Below are 10,785 nucleotides of genomic sequence, written 5' to 3'. Positions count from 1 at the left end.
ATTTTGTTTAATTGGTGGCTTTGGCTCTCAATGGCTTTTGTTTGTTTATCTTTTCATTTGTAATTTTCTAGCGATGCAACACGCTGATTTGATTGCAAATATCGAACACGAGATCGGATATCTCTGTGTCAATGTTTAAATGTATCTTTTGAATATTTGTACCAATTTTTGTGGAATTTGTTGTAAGAACAAATTGTTATGTTTATTAGTTGTGTGCAAATAGAATAAAAATAATATACAAATTTATTAGCAAAACGAAATAACTAAGAACGGGCAGAGCTGAAGAGCTCATACCCTACATGAATAGATCAGAACAATAATCTGAACATTCGCTTCCTCGGGATAGGTATGTATTTCATATACTGTAACGAATTTTGAGGAAATTGTGCGCCTTCTGATAACGTTCGAATCCCTGAACTGTCGAATAAATACCTCCAATAATCAGTATTGCAAAATGGTTCTTATTTAGATTATTTTGGGAGTGTTTAAATCAACTTGCGATGCTTTTACACTGTCTGCTGCTTCGTTCACATATTTCTCCCAAGGTCTGAACTTTTCACGAAGATGGAACAGTTGTGTGGCATATTGGTTATTTAGCTATACGCGTGTGTATGTGTGAGTAACAAGTTCTGCTCTTAGCAGATGACTACATGTGTGTATGTTAGATATGTCTTCACTTCGAGCTGCTGGTTATGTTTGTGGACTATTCGTCGTTGCCTTGTACATAAGTGTGGCTGCTTGCCGTTTTTGTTATTGTGATTATTTACTAACAGCATAGTGATGTCAATATTCGCCTACAATACGATCGATGCAAACGATTTTTAGACAATAAAATATTAAAAAAAAAGTAAGACAAAAATCCTCTTACCGGAAAAAATAAGTCGTATGGGAGCTATACTTATATTATAGTGTGGTACTCAAAATCGGCAGTAGACTCCCACATATTTCCAGCAATGTCTATTTTCCTTTACCCCAGCTGCTACCACCAAGTGAAAAACATTTTTGTTGAGGCTCTAAACTTTGATCACCGGGCTTGTATAAAAATTAAAATCTTTTAGAGGAATGAAAACTCGATATATATGAAGAGCTTTCGGCATCCCGTTTGCCTAACTTTTTCTGCTGCTTCTTGACTACTCATTTACTCCAATATATGGTTTTAAGGAGAGTTTTCTTCTTTCAAGCTCTTGATGAAAGGATATTAGGGCCATGATTGACATTGCCCAAATCTTTCAAAGGTGGAGTCCTAATCGTCTGGGCTTATTATGCCGGTCAGCATCTTTTAAGCCACCCTTATTCAAGTGCCTTCGCTACAGGATAAAGGAGAGTAACCAGTTGATTTTCTTTGAAATTTGTCCTAATTGCGATAGTAATGCCATCGTTTTGTCATCGCCCACAAATTGCTTTGCTTGGTAAGTAAGTGCACACAGCTTCACCTTGATGGGGTATCTTAAACCTTTTCCAATCTATCATAGCAACCGTTATTTTAACCCACCAAACCACCAACTACGAATTCGTATATCAATCACATCCATGACGATGCTCCCGAAGGGCCTTTTCCAAATAAGCAGAAATTGGACAAGCTCGGTGGGTTATTTGCTATCCGTGATATCGACTTGTTTGTCTTTTCATTTGGTCAGACTTTCGTTGACGAAGCTTCTTCTGGTTGAGTATCCACCTACTCCGGGGCGGTGACCTGAAAAAATAATAATAAAAATGGAAATGAAAATAAAAAGAGAATTGAGATGGAGGTAGAAGCCCTGAAATGCCCTAAACACTCTGACCCTCTGTTATCATCCTCCGTATAAAGACATCCAAAGCATACCTATTCAACAATTCAATCTACCGGCTAGTGGAAAGAGCCCCACTATCATCGTACCCAATCATCATGCATTGCCTCCCACACACATCCACTCGTTTCTCTCATAATCATCTTATGAAAAAAAGAATGGAGATTACCATGACCTGTTAGCAGAAAACTTACACTCAGATAAAATTTGATGTCTGGGCTTCATACTACAAACAAAACGTCCCGGATGTTCTCGAACTCGACCCTTAAAACAATCAGCAATCAGACCCTCTAATCTCCTTTTTATTAATTAAAGGTCCTCTTTCCGCATCAATGCCGTTTATCCAATCATTCCACAACCACGGCATCTCAACCTCCTTTTCAACAAGAGGATAATAGCTCTATGCATTACCAGCAGGACAAGAGGTGGTTCGCCTTCTTGGGAAGCTATATATCTCCCTCCTACTACTAAGCTGATCAGAGAAAGCAAGTGGCTTGTTGGGAACCACTAGAAAGTTATCTGGTTGGACGTATTTGCCGCCACGCTGTACTCACTGAGGGCGCAGTAAGTAAAATTCAGTGACCACCATTAACAAAATTTCGAAACATTTTTAGTATCAACTCATTTTCTACCAGCTTTCGTACGTATGGATTGAAAACAAGAAAAAGTCATGGATACTCACCGGAAGACAGCTAAAAATAGTTTTGTTATCCATTTTACAATGAAGCTGAATAAAATTTTACACATTTCCTGATCACTAAATTGCGAAATATTCACTTACAGCAACAGCAAAAACAAACCAAATGCACAATTTACGTCATCGGGCGTCAAAAGTCTGTCAGATGACAAAGAAAGCACGTGGTACATAACAAAGCTACAACAATGGAACACCAGAATTTACAACACCATATCCAACAACTACGACTGCGCGTGCGACTCATCTTCAACATCATTTGTAATTCCTATGAGCGAAAACAAAAAAACTGGATGGATGGAGACACTGTTGACCAGTAAGTGGTCCAGAAGAGAGACACACAAGGTATGTAAGTACAATAATATCAAATCAAAGATTAAGGAGAAAGCAATTATGCGTAAGTGCAGGGTGAAAGAGGAAACAATTTGTAACCGAGCTGCTGAATCATATAGACGACAGATTACTTTGCATTGGTGAGTGTTACTTTACAAGCAAATTGATTCCATCATTTCTGCATCTACTTGACACATATTGCTGAAACAGCTGTAGTAGCGTTGGACTGGTGGAGTTGTAGCCTCATCCAACCGCACTTGGTCAGTGGCGTAGTGACCGTGCGGGTGGAGCAAACACCGCACGTGAACTCACCACGAGGCTGTAATTTTGCGAAAGCTCAACGTCCGACCATCAAAATCATTCGAATCAATTAAAGATAGACATTTGGTCATTGGACTTGCGTGACGTCGCACCATCGCATAGAAGTTAGTTTTAATTTGAATTGATTTGATTGCGCAGCTGTGAAGAGTTGGCGAAATGGAGAGTTTTAATATGGGCTTGCAACAATGCGTAGCACGGTTTTGTATGGCATTATTTTCGACTTAGTGTTTCTGCTAATGTTCTGTAAAGTTTGTTTTGTTTTTGTTTTGGGATGAATGAACAAGCCTTGTAGATGCTCTGAGTCTCACCGGCGTTTGCAACGTAAATTTTATGGAAATGTATGCAATTTTTGTAGCTAACAAATGACAAATTCGAAATGGATTCACATGTCGCGCATGCGATTTAGTTACTCAACTACTCGATATCGCTTGATATTATTCTTTTTGTCTTCCAAGTGTTCGGGTGTTTTTTGCATTCATTATGTGGAAGAAAAATTATTTTGCATTTAGTGGGCTTGATTCCCCGCTAATTAGGTATCTATACAAATATGATAAAATTTTTATGAGCCTTAAATATATTTTAAATTTCTCTCACTTTATTTTCTTCCTTTACTCCGCTTCATGCTTATACCTTTTTCAGACGCCCTTTCTACTCTCCCTTGCACACGATCTCTCTCACTCTCCCTGTTCTTATACTTCGCCCTTCTTCGTTCTCCTTTTAATCGGATGAGACCACATTGAGGTTGGTTCTAGGGTTTGGGGAGTGCTACTGATGAGTAGCACGATGGCCTCTGCCATGACTCATCCTTTTTCTTCTTGTGGGAATGCTTCGCCCCACCCCAAAGGTGCGATCACTCACAAATTTCAGTTGCAATAGGAATGGACCAAAGAGACATAAGAATTACAGAATCCAGATCAAAGCTGTTCCCGAATGACGAGCGTCTCCCTGTGTAGTTTGGTTTGCTCTATTCTGAGTTTCGGATATTGGACTTTTTTAGAATGGGATTGTACGGGCATAAGCGGTTGCCGATTCTATGTGGGACTTCCTAAACTCTTCTTGTTCAACCAGCTGAATTCTTGAGTGCCGGTTCGCTTCGTAGAGCTAGGGAAGATGTCTCCTTGTATTCATATGGGCTGGACCGTATCAATCAGTAGCCTTCTGAATGCACAGGTTTCTGGGAATTGAACAGAAACTGTTTCGTTTCTCGCCTACAACGCTGATACTCCAACGAAACCATCGCTATACTTAGCGACAGTTAAGCCGCACTTAACGTAGTCTTGGCGCTCGGAGTAAAATCAGCATTCGTTAGGGAATCCGGCTTGGTTGAGTTGCTGTGAAAGAAAAGAGGGCACAATAGACCAACGTTAGCAGTGCACTCTTCAACCCTTATATATCTATCAATCTTTTCTACTTAATGGGAATTATCCCCCCTCATTTTGTAGATGATGTAGCTGTTCCCAAGGCGGTGTTTTGATAGGCATACAGCCTCTCCAATTACTTTTTAAGTAGCCATCAGATTTTCTCATTCCCCCAAGTGCTACCAGGGAGTGACTTAGAAGTTTTATTGCGGTCCTGAACTTTAGTTGCAATCCTCATCGTAAATAAGGTATTAAGTGCGGCGTAGAATCTTGGTATTTGCTTATTTAACGAGGCCACTCTTACTCATGAGCAGTCATATATGGGGAAATCCGGCAAACTTTGGTTTTTTTGGAGAAAACAATTTTTTTTTGAAACATGGTATCACGCAAATATCTTTTTGTTAGGAACATTGAGGGATAAATTGGAGCTATAGCGCATCGCCGTTACTCGTCTTACATAATGCCTCAAAAAGATATAGACAAAAGATCGAGCAAAATATATATAAATTGAGGTCGCAATGTTAAATATTAAAAAAAAAAAAAAACTTTTTTCTACACTTTTTGACGATTGCCAATTTTTGTCGGAAATTTCGTATATTTGCCCCGTATACAAACATCAATAACTTTCCTTGCGTGAATATTCCAAGATGAAGCAATTGATGGTGATACTACTGTGGTGTAGAGAAAAAATTAACAAACGGGTATGATAAAAGTAAAATTGTAGTTGTGCCCATGAACGCAACCAAGTGCTTCCACTCTTCTGCCTCTACCTTCAAAACTGAAAGGGGCACACCGAATTTGAATCCACACGTATTATTAGTCCATGATAGGTTATTATCGTGCATAATCCAAATTTCAATACTCAGTTGCCTCAAAAAGCTATAAGCAAAAAACTGTCATTATTGAAAATGACAAAAAAAAAGTATCGCTATTTTGATTGATGATAGTTTTGAGTATTGGAGGGGCACATGAAATTTGCTCATACTTTTAGAATGTGCGTCTCAAAAACAACATTCAGTTTGAATTCCATAGCGTTTCAGCGATGCCTCAAAATTTTATCGAAAAAATTCAAAAAAAAAAAAAAAACAAGGGTATCGCTTGATAAAGTGTAGAAATCGACGTTTTTTATGTTTCGAAGTTCTGCAAAAACTTACTATCAACTTTCTTGATTTTTAAGGTCATCAGATCGGATAGTCAACAATTCTGCACCGATTATATCGAAATTTTAACAAAATATGGAGTTATACGCAGCTGTTAGATATGTAAAATTTTTTTGATACATAAGATCCGGTTTTGGAGATATTGATAAAAATATAAACCCGGAAAACCTAAATTTTTTTTACTTATTTAAACACTTCTTAAACGATTGTGTTGACATTTTATCAGGATGTACATACCTATATGGGGTATAATTAGGTAAAATTTTGTTGATACCCAAACCCCCGTTTTAGAGATATCGGCAAAAATATGAAACCGGGCAACCGTCAAATATTTCATACCCGTTTGTTAATTTTTCTCTACACCACAGTAGTATACCAACAATTGCCTCATCTTGGAATATTCACGCAAGGAAAGTTATTGATGTTTGTATATGGGGCAAATATACGAAATTTTCACCAAAAATTGGCAATCATCAAAAAGTGTAGAAAAAAGTTGTATTTTTTTTTTAATTTTTGTACCAATTTTGTGTTTATTTTCATATACTTTTAAATAAAAACTGGTTTAAAAAAATACAAAAAAAATTGTCTGCACTTTCTGACGATTTTCAATTTTTGTCGGAAATTTCGTATATTTGCCCCATATACAAACATCAATAACTTTCCTTGCGTGAATATTCCAAGATGAGGCAATTGTTGGTATACTACTGTGGTGTAGAGAAAAATTAACAAACGGGTATGAAGTGATAAAAGTAAAATTGTAGCTGTGCCCACAAAAAAATATGCTCCTGAAAAAAATTTACGCAACCAAGTGCTTCCACTCTTCTGCCTCTACCTTCAAAACTGAAAGGGGCACACCGAATTTGAAGCCACACGTATTATTAGTCCATGATAGGTTATTATCGTGCATAATCCAAATTTCAATACTCAGTTGCCTCAAAAAGCTATAAGCAAAAAACTGTCATTATTGAAAATGACAAAAAAAAAGTATCGCTATTTTGATTGATGATAGTTTTGAGAATTTGAGGGGCACATAAATTTTACTTTACTTTTAGAATATCCGGCTCAAAAACAACATTCAGTTTAAATTCCATAGCGCTTCAGCGATGCCTCAAAATTTTATCGAAAAAATTCAAAAAAAAAAAAAAAATCAAGGCTATCTTGAAAAAGTGTTTAAATCGACGTTTTTTACGTTTCGAAGTTCTGCAAAAACTTACTATCAACTTTCTTGATTTTTAAAATCATCAGATCGGATAGTCAAAAGGTCAAACTTAATGTCCTTGTACTTTTTTCTGGCCTTAAGTTTTTTGCCCGTGTGTAAAACCCGAGTATCCAAAAAAGTAAAAGTTTTTGGGATTTGCCCATATCTAGATATTGGGGTCTTTTGGTAGGGTAAGAGAGGGTAACATAAGTACTCCGTCTAATGATTCCTAATTTTGCTGTTTTCTTCCTGAATTCGCATGTCGCGGATAATTGACGAAACGATGCCGTATGTGAAATTAGTTTCAGGCAGAAAAGGCTAGATCAACGCATATGGTGTATTTCCACTCTAGGAAAATACTAAGGCGATATCTCTGACTATTATCGCTGTCGCTTTGACAAAAAACTATGGACACATTAAACACTATTATACACGGCGGAGTAAAGCCAGGAGTAGAAAAGCGGCGACATTGCGGAAGTTTCGTTCGTCGTGATAAAAGTTTATTAAGGCCACCTAGAGCTGATTAAGCAGTTGACTTGGTCTGCGCTGAAGATGAAAACGTTAGGCCAGATTCTCCAATTTTCTGTACGCCAAGTGAAATAGTAATGTGTCAGCTACAGTTGATGGTGCCTAGAGTTAATTTTTTCGATTCAGGCTGCGCGTCTTCAATAGAAACCATGAAAAAAGATCGCTTACAATTGGAGTTTCTTTTATTAACTTTACGCAGATAAATTCAAACTCCGCAGCCTGTACATTTATTTCCTGATTCAGAGCTAGATCAAAAACCTTTCATTGACCGTTAACTTTCGATGTGGTATTTATTTATTTTTTTTTACTTTCTCTGAGCTATTTTTAAACAAACTGTAAATAGTTTAATTGACATGCGCAATTTGTTTGAGTGATTTTTTCACATCTAAAACTGCATTCAAAATTTCGCGCTAAATTAAAAATTCGTATCAAAAGAGGGTACCGGAAGTATTTGAGAAATTTTGCTAAAGAAAGAAAGGTCATGCAAATGATGGCTTAGGAATTATTCAATAGCTAAAGTTAAAGTTACATTTCATAAACAGTGAAATTTTGTTTCGGAATAGGATAATGACATATTTGCGAAATCAATTTAATATTCAAAATCGTATATATTCAAAAGATATCGAATACGGCGTGAATGAAATATGGGAATGTCTTTCTTGTAAGGAAGCTTATATTTATAGTGCCAAAAATTGGGTTATGAAAAATTTTATATTTTTGTAATGTTGAAAGTAGAAACAAATGAAGCTTGCCTTAAATCTTCTACATTAAAAATTTAATACAAAAGGTTGACCAAAATTTGCTGTTTTAAATGTTGAACTAATCGGCTAATAGACTAAATGTGTTTATTGCGTTACGTTGTCTTAGAAATTTCGCAGCCTCGCTCTTCTGTCTACGCTTTCCTGCTTGATGGATCGTAGGCAACTCCTGTCTCCTTTTGATTTCTCCCAATCGGATTGGGACATATATCGCCAACTCAGCGACTGTTGCACCCTCCTTTGCCAACTAATCGACCTTTTCGTTACCCTCCATCCCTTTATGACCGGAACTCAGTATAGATGTATGGTCCGGCGTGAGCGAAGTTTTTCCATTGCTTCTTTGTATTCCACAACACTTCTTGATTAAGTACTGTGTCAGATTATTACTTAATCGCCACCTGACTACCAAGTAAAAAGTTAAAGTCTTATTTTGATATGTAAACATCTTTGCCCACGATATTGGAAATCAGTTACGTGTAACTCGTAATTGTTACTCGTTTCTTTTTTTTATATCACTGAGGTGATAGGAGTGCTATTATTCACCACAGAAAGCTCAGAGTGTGGATCCAAACCAAATGAGCACACAAAAACTAGGGCATTGGGGATGAAGGTTAAAAGGGAATTGCATTTTGACAAAGGCAGAGAAAAGACGACGTCAAAAATAAGGAAGTTAAGTCATTTTAAGGCTACTATTATAATTATTATTACAGTAACAATTTATGAAGAATAAGATTACGGTAAACCACTTCGGATCTGTTATGGCAAGGTGTATGGCTAACGTTAAGGACAGGATTATTGTTACCATGAATATCGGTTATTGTTGTGATTATAGCTGCATTTATGGTTTAAGTAGCTTTTATGATAACATTCTATTTATGTTTACGTTGACTTTAAGGGGCTCATTACGGCTTCGCTTATGGTTATTGGTATGATAATAGTTACGGTTGTGGTAGTGGTTGCGGCTATTCTCCATTTCAAGGTAAGGATAATGGTTACTATAAAGGTTACATTTACTTTGAGGAGTATGGTTACAGATAAATTTTACGGTAAATGTTATGAGTAAAAAAGCAATCATTATGGTCATGGTTCAGGTTAGAGTTGTAAGGATGGTACGAATTGCGGTTTAAGTTGTGGTTACGGTTATGGCCTTAATCTGGATTATGGCTACAATACCGGTTTTATTTACAGGGACCAATACGGTTAGGCTTGCGATTACGGTTAAAATTACAGGTACGGTGACGGGTTTACTTCCGATTACAATTTAACTTACGGTTACGGTTTAACGCACGGTTACGGTAACAATTACAGGCATTGTAAAGAGTTTATTTACGATGAAATTTTCACTAACAGTTACGGCTTAACTTACGGTTCCGAGTACAGTTCGGTTGCGATTTTAATTTAAGTTACTGTTACTATTACAATTACGGTTACGACTATGATAACAGTTACTGTTACTGGTCCGTTTACTGTTGCGGCTTTGCACTTAAAATTACAGGCACTAATTTGATATTATTTCGCGAAAATGTAAATTAGTTTAAAGACTACTTCAGTGCAATTTTGGATTAGTTTTCGGGATAGTTTGAAAATGTTTCAAGGATCACACAGCTTTTTTTCGAGACCACTTGGAGATTGCCTGTGGTACAATTCGAGACAGTGGATCATTTAGGAACTACCTCCGGATCATTTCGTGGTTGTTTTTCAACGAACTCAAGATTTTTTAAGGACTGTTCCCCACATATGGAGGTTTTTCTAAGAACTATACCGTACCAATTTCGTGATAATTTCGGTACATTTTTTGGATTAATTTTCGTCATAATTGTGGGACCTATTCGGAATTGGTCTGTGGACTACAAAAGGGCTATAGCGTGATCATTTGGCCATTGTATTAAAATCACAGCGGCTCTATTTGAGAATTTCTTCAGGATTATTCCAGCTGAAATATGTCGGTTTGTAAGAAAAAATTAGATCAATAATCGCTAGGTTAAAATTTGATGGTTTAATGGCGTTACATATATTCTGATCCGTACACTTTGTAGCCAAGCGCAACTGCAGAAGGGATGAGATTTCACTTTAACTTTTTTTTTATGAAATAACGGCGAATCAAACAATTTGCCTCATCGAATAAGAGCGGAACACTTGTCATGTAGTTAGTTTAATAAAAGCCTGTTTACCTGCCGCAATATTTTGATTTGACTGTCAACTATCCATCTCTAAGTTTGCCTCATCTCCGATGCATACTTTTAACTAAACCCAACCACTCTACACATTAAAAGTCAAAATTGATGAACAATTGGACGTACAGTCAATATTCAAATATTCAATTGATGGTCTGCTTGACAGACAGGCACTCCAGCGAACTAAGTAGGTCTACTAAATAGGACGCATGCCCTTTGGTATTGCTCCTCTTGCATGGGCTGGATTTCACTGGTTTTTGTGGAACATTTCACCCGCTGGTTTGGTGGCGGCCACATAAAGGTAACTTAAAATATCTCGTTGACGCTTTCTTAGTTCTTTGGTTTCTGAATATATGTATATGTATATAAATGCATGTGTTGTTGTTGTTTTTTGCTTTGGCATCGCTTGCGTGGACTTTTGTAACCTGATACGTTCTATTACAATTTGTCTTCCTCGTTTGCAGCAGCAACAAA

This window comes from Eurosta solidaginis, chromosome 2, assembly GCF_040869045.1.
Source record: "Eurosta solidaginis isolate ZX-2024a chromosome 2, ASM4086904v1, whole genome shotgun sequence".
NCBI classification, from domain to species: Eukaryota; Metazoa; Arthropoda; class Insecta; order Diptera; family Tephritidae; genus Eurosta; species Eurosta solidaginis.
Note: the sequence above shows the minus strand (reverse complement) of the source record.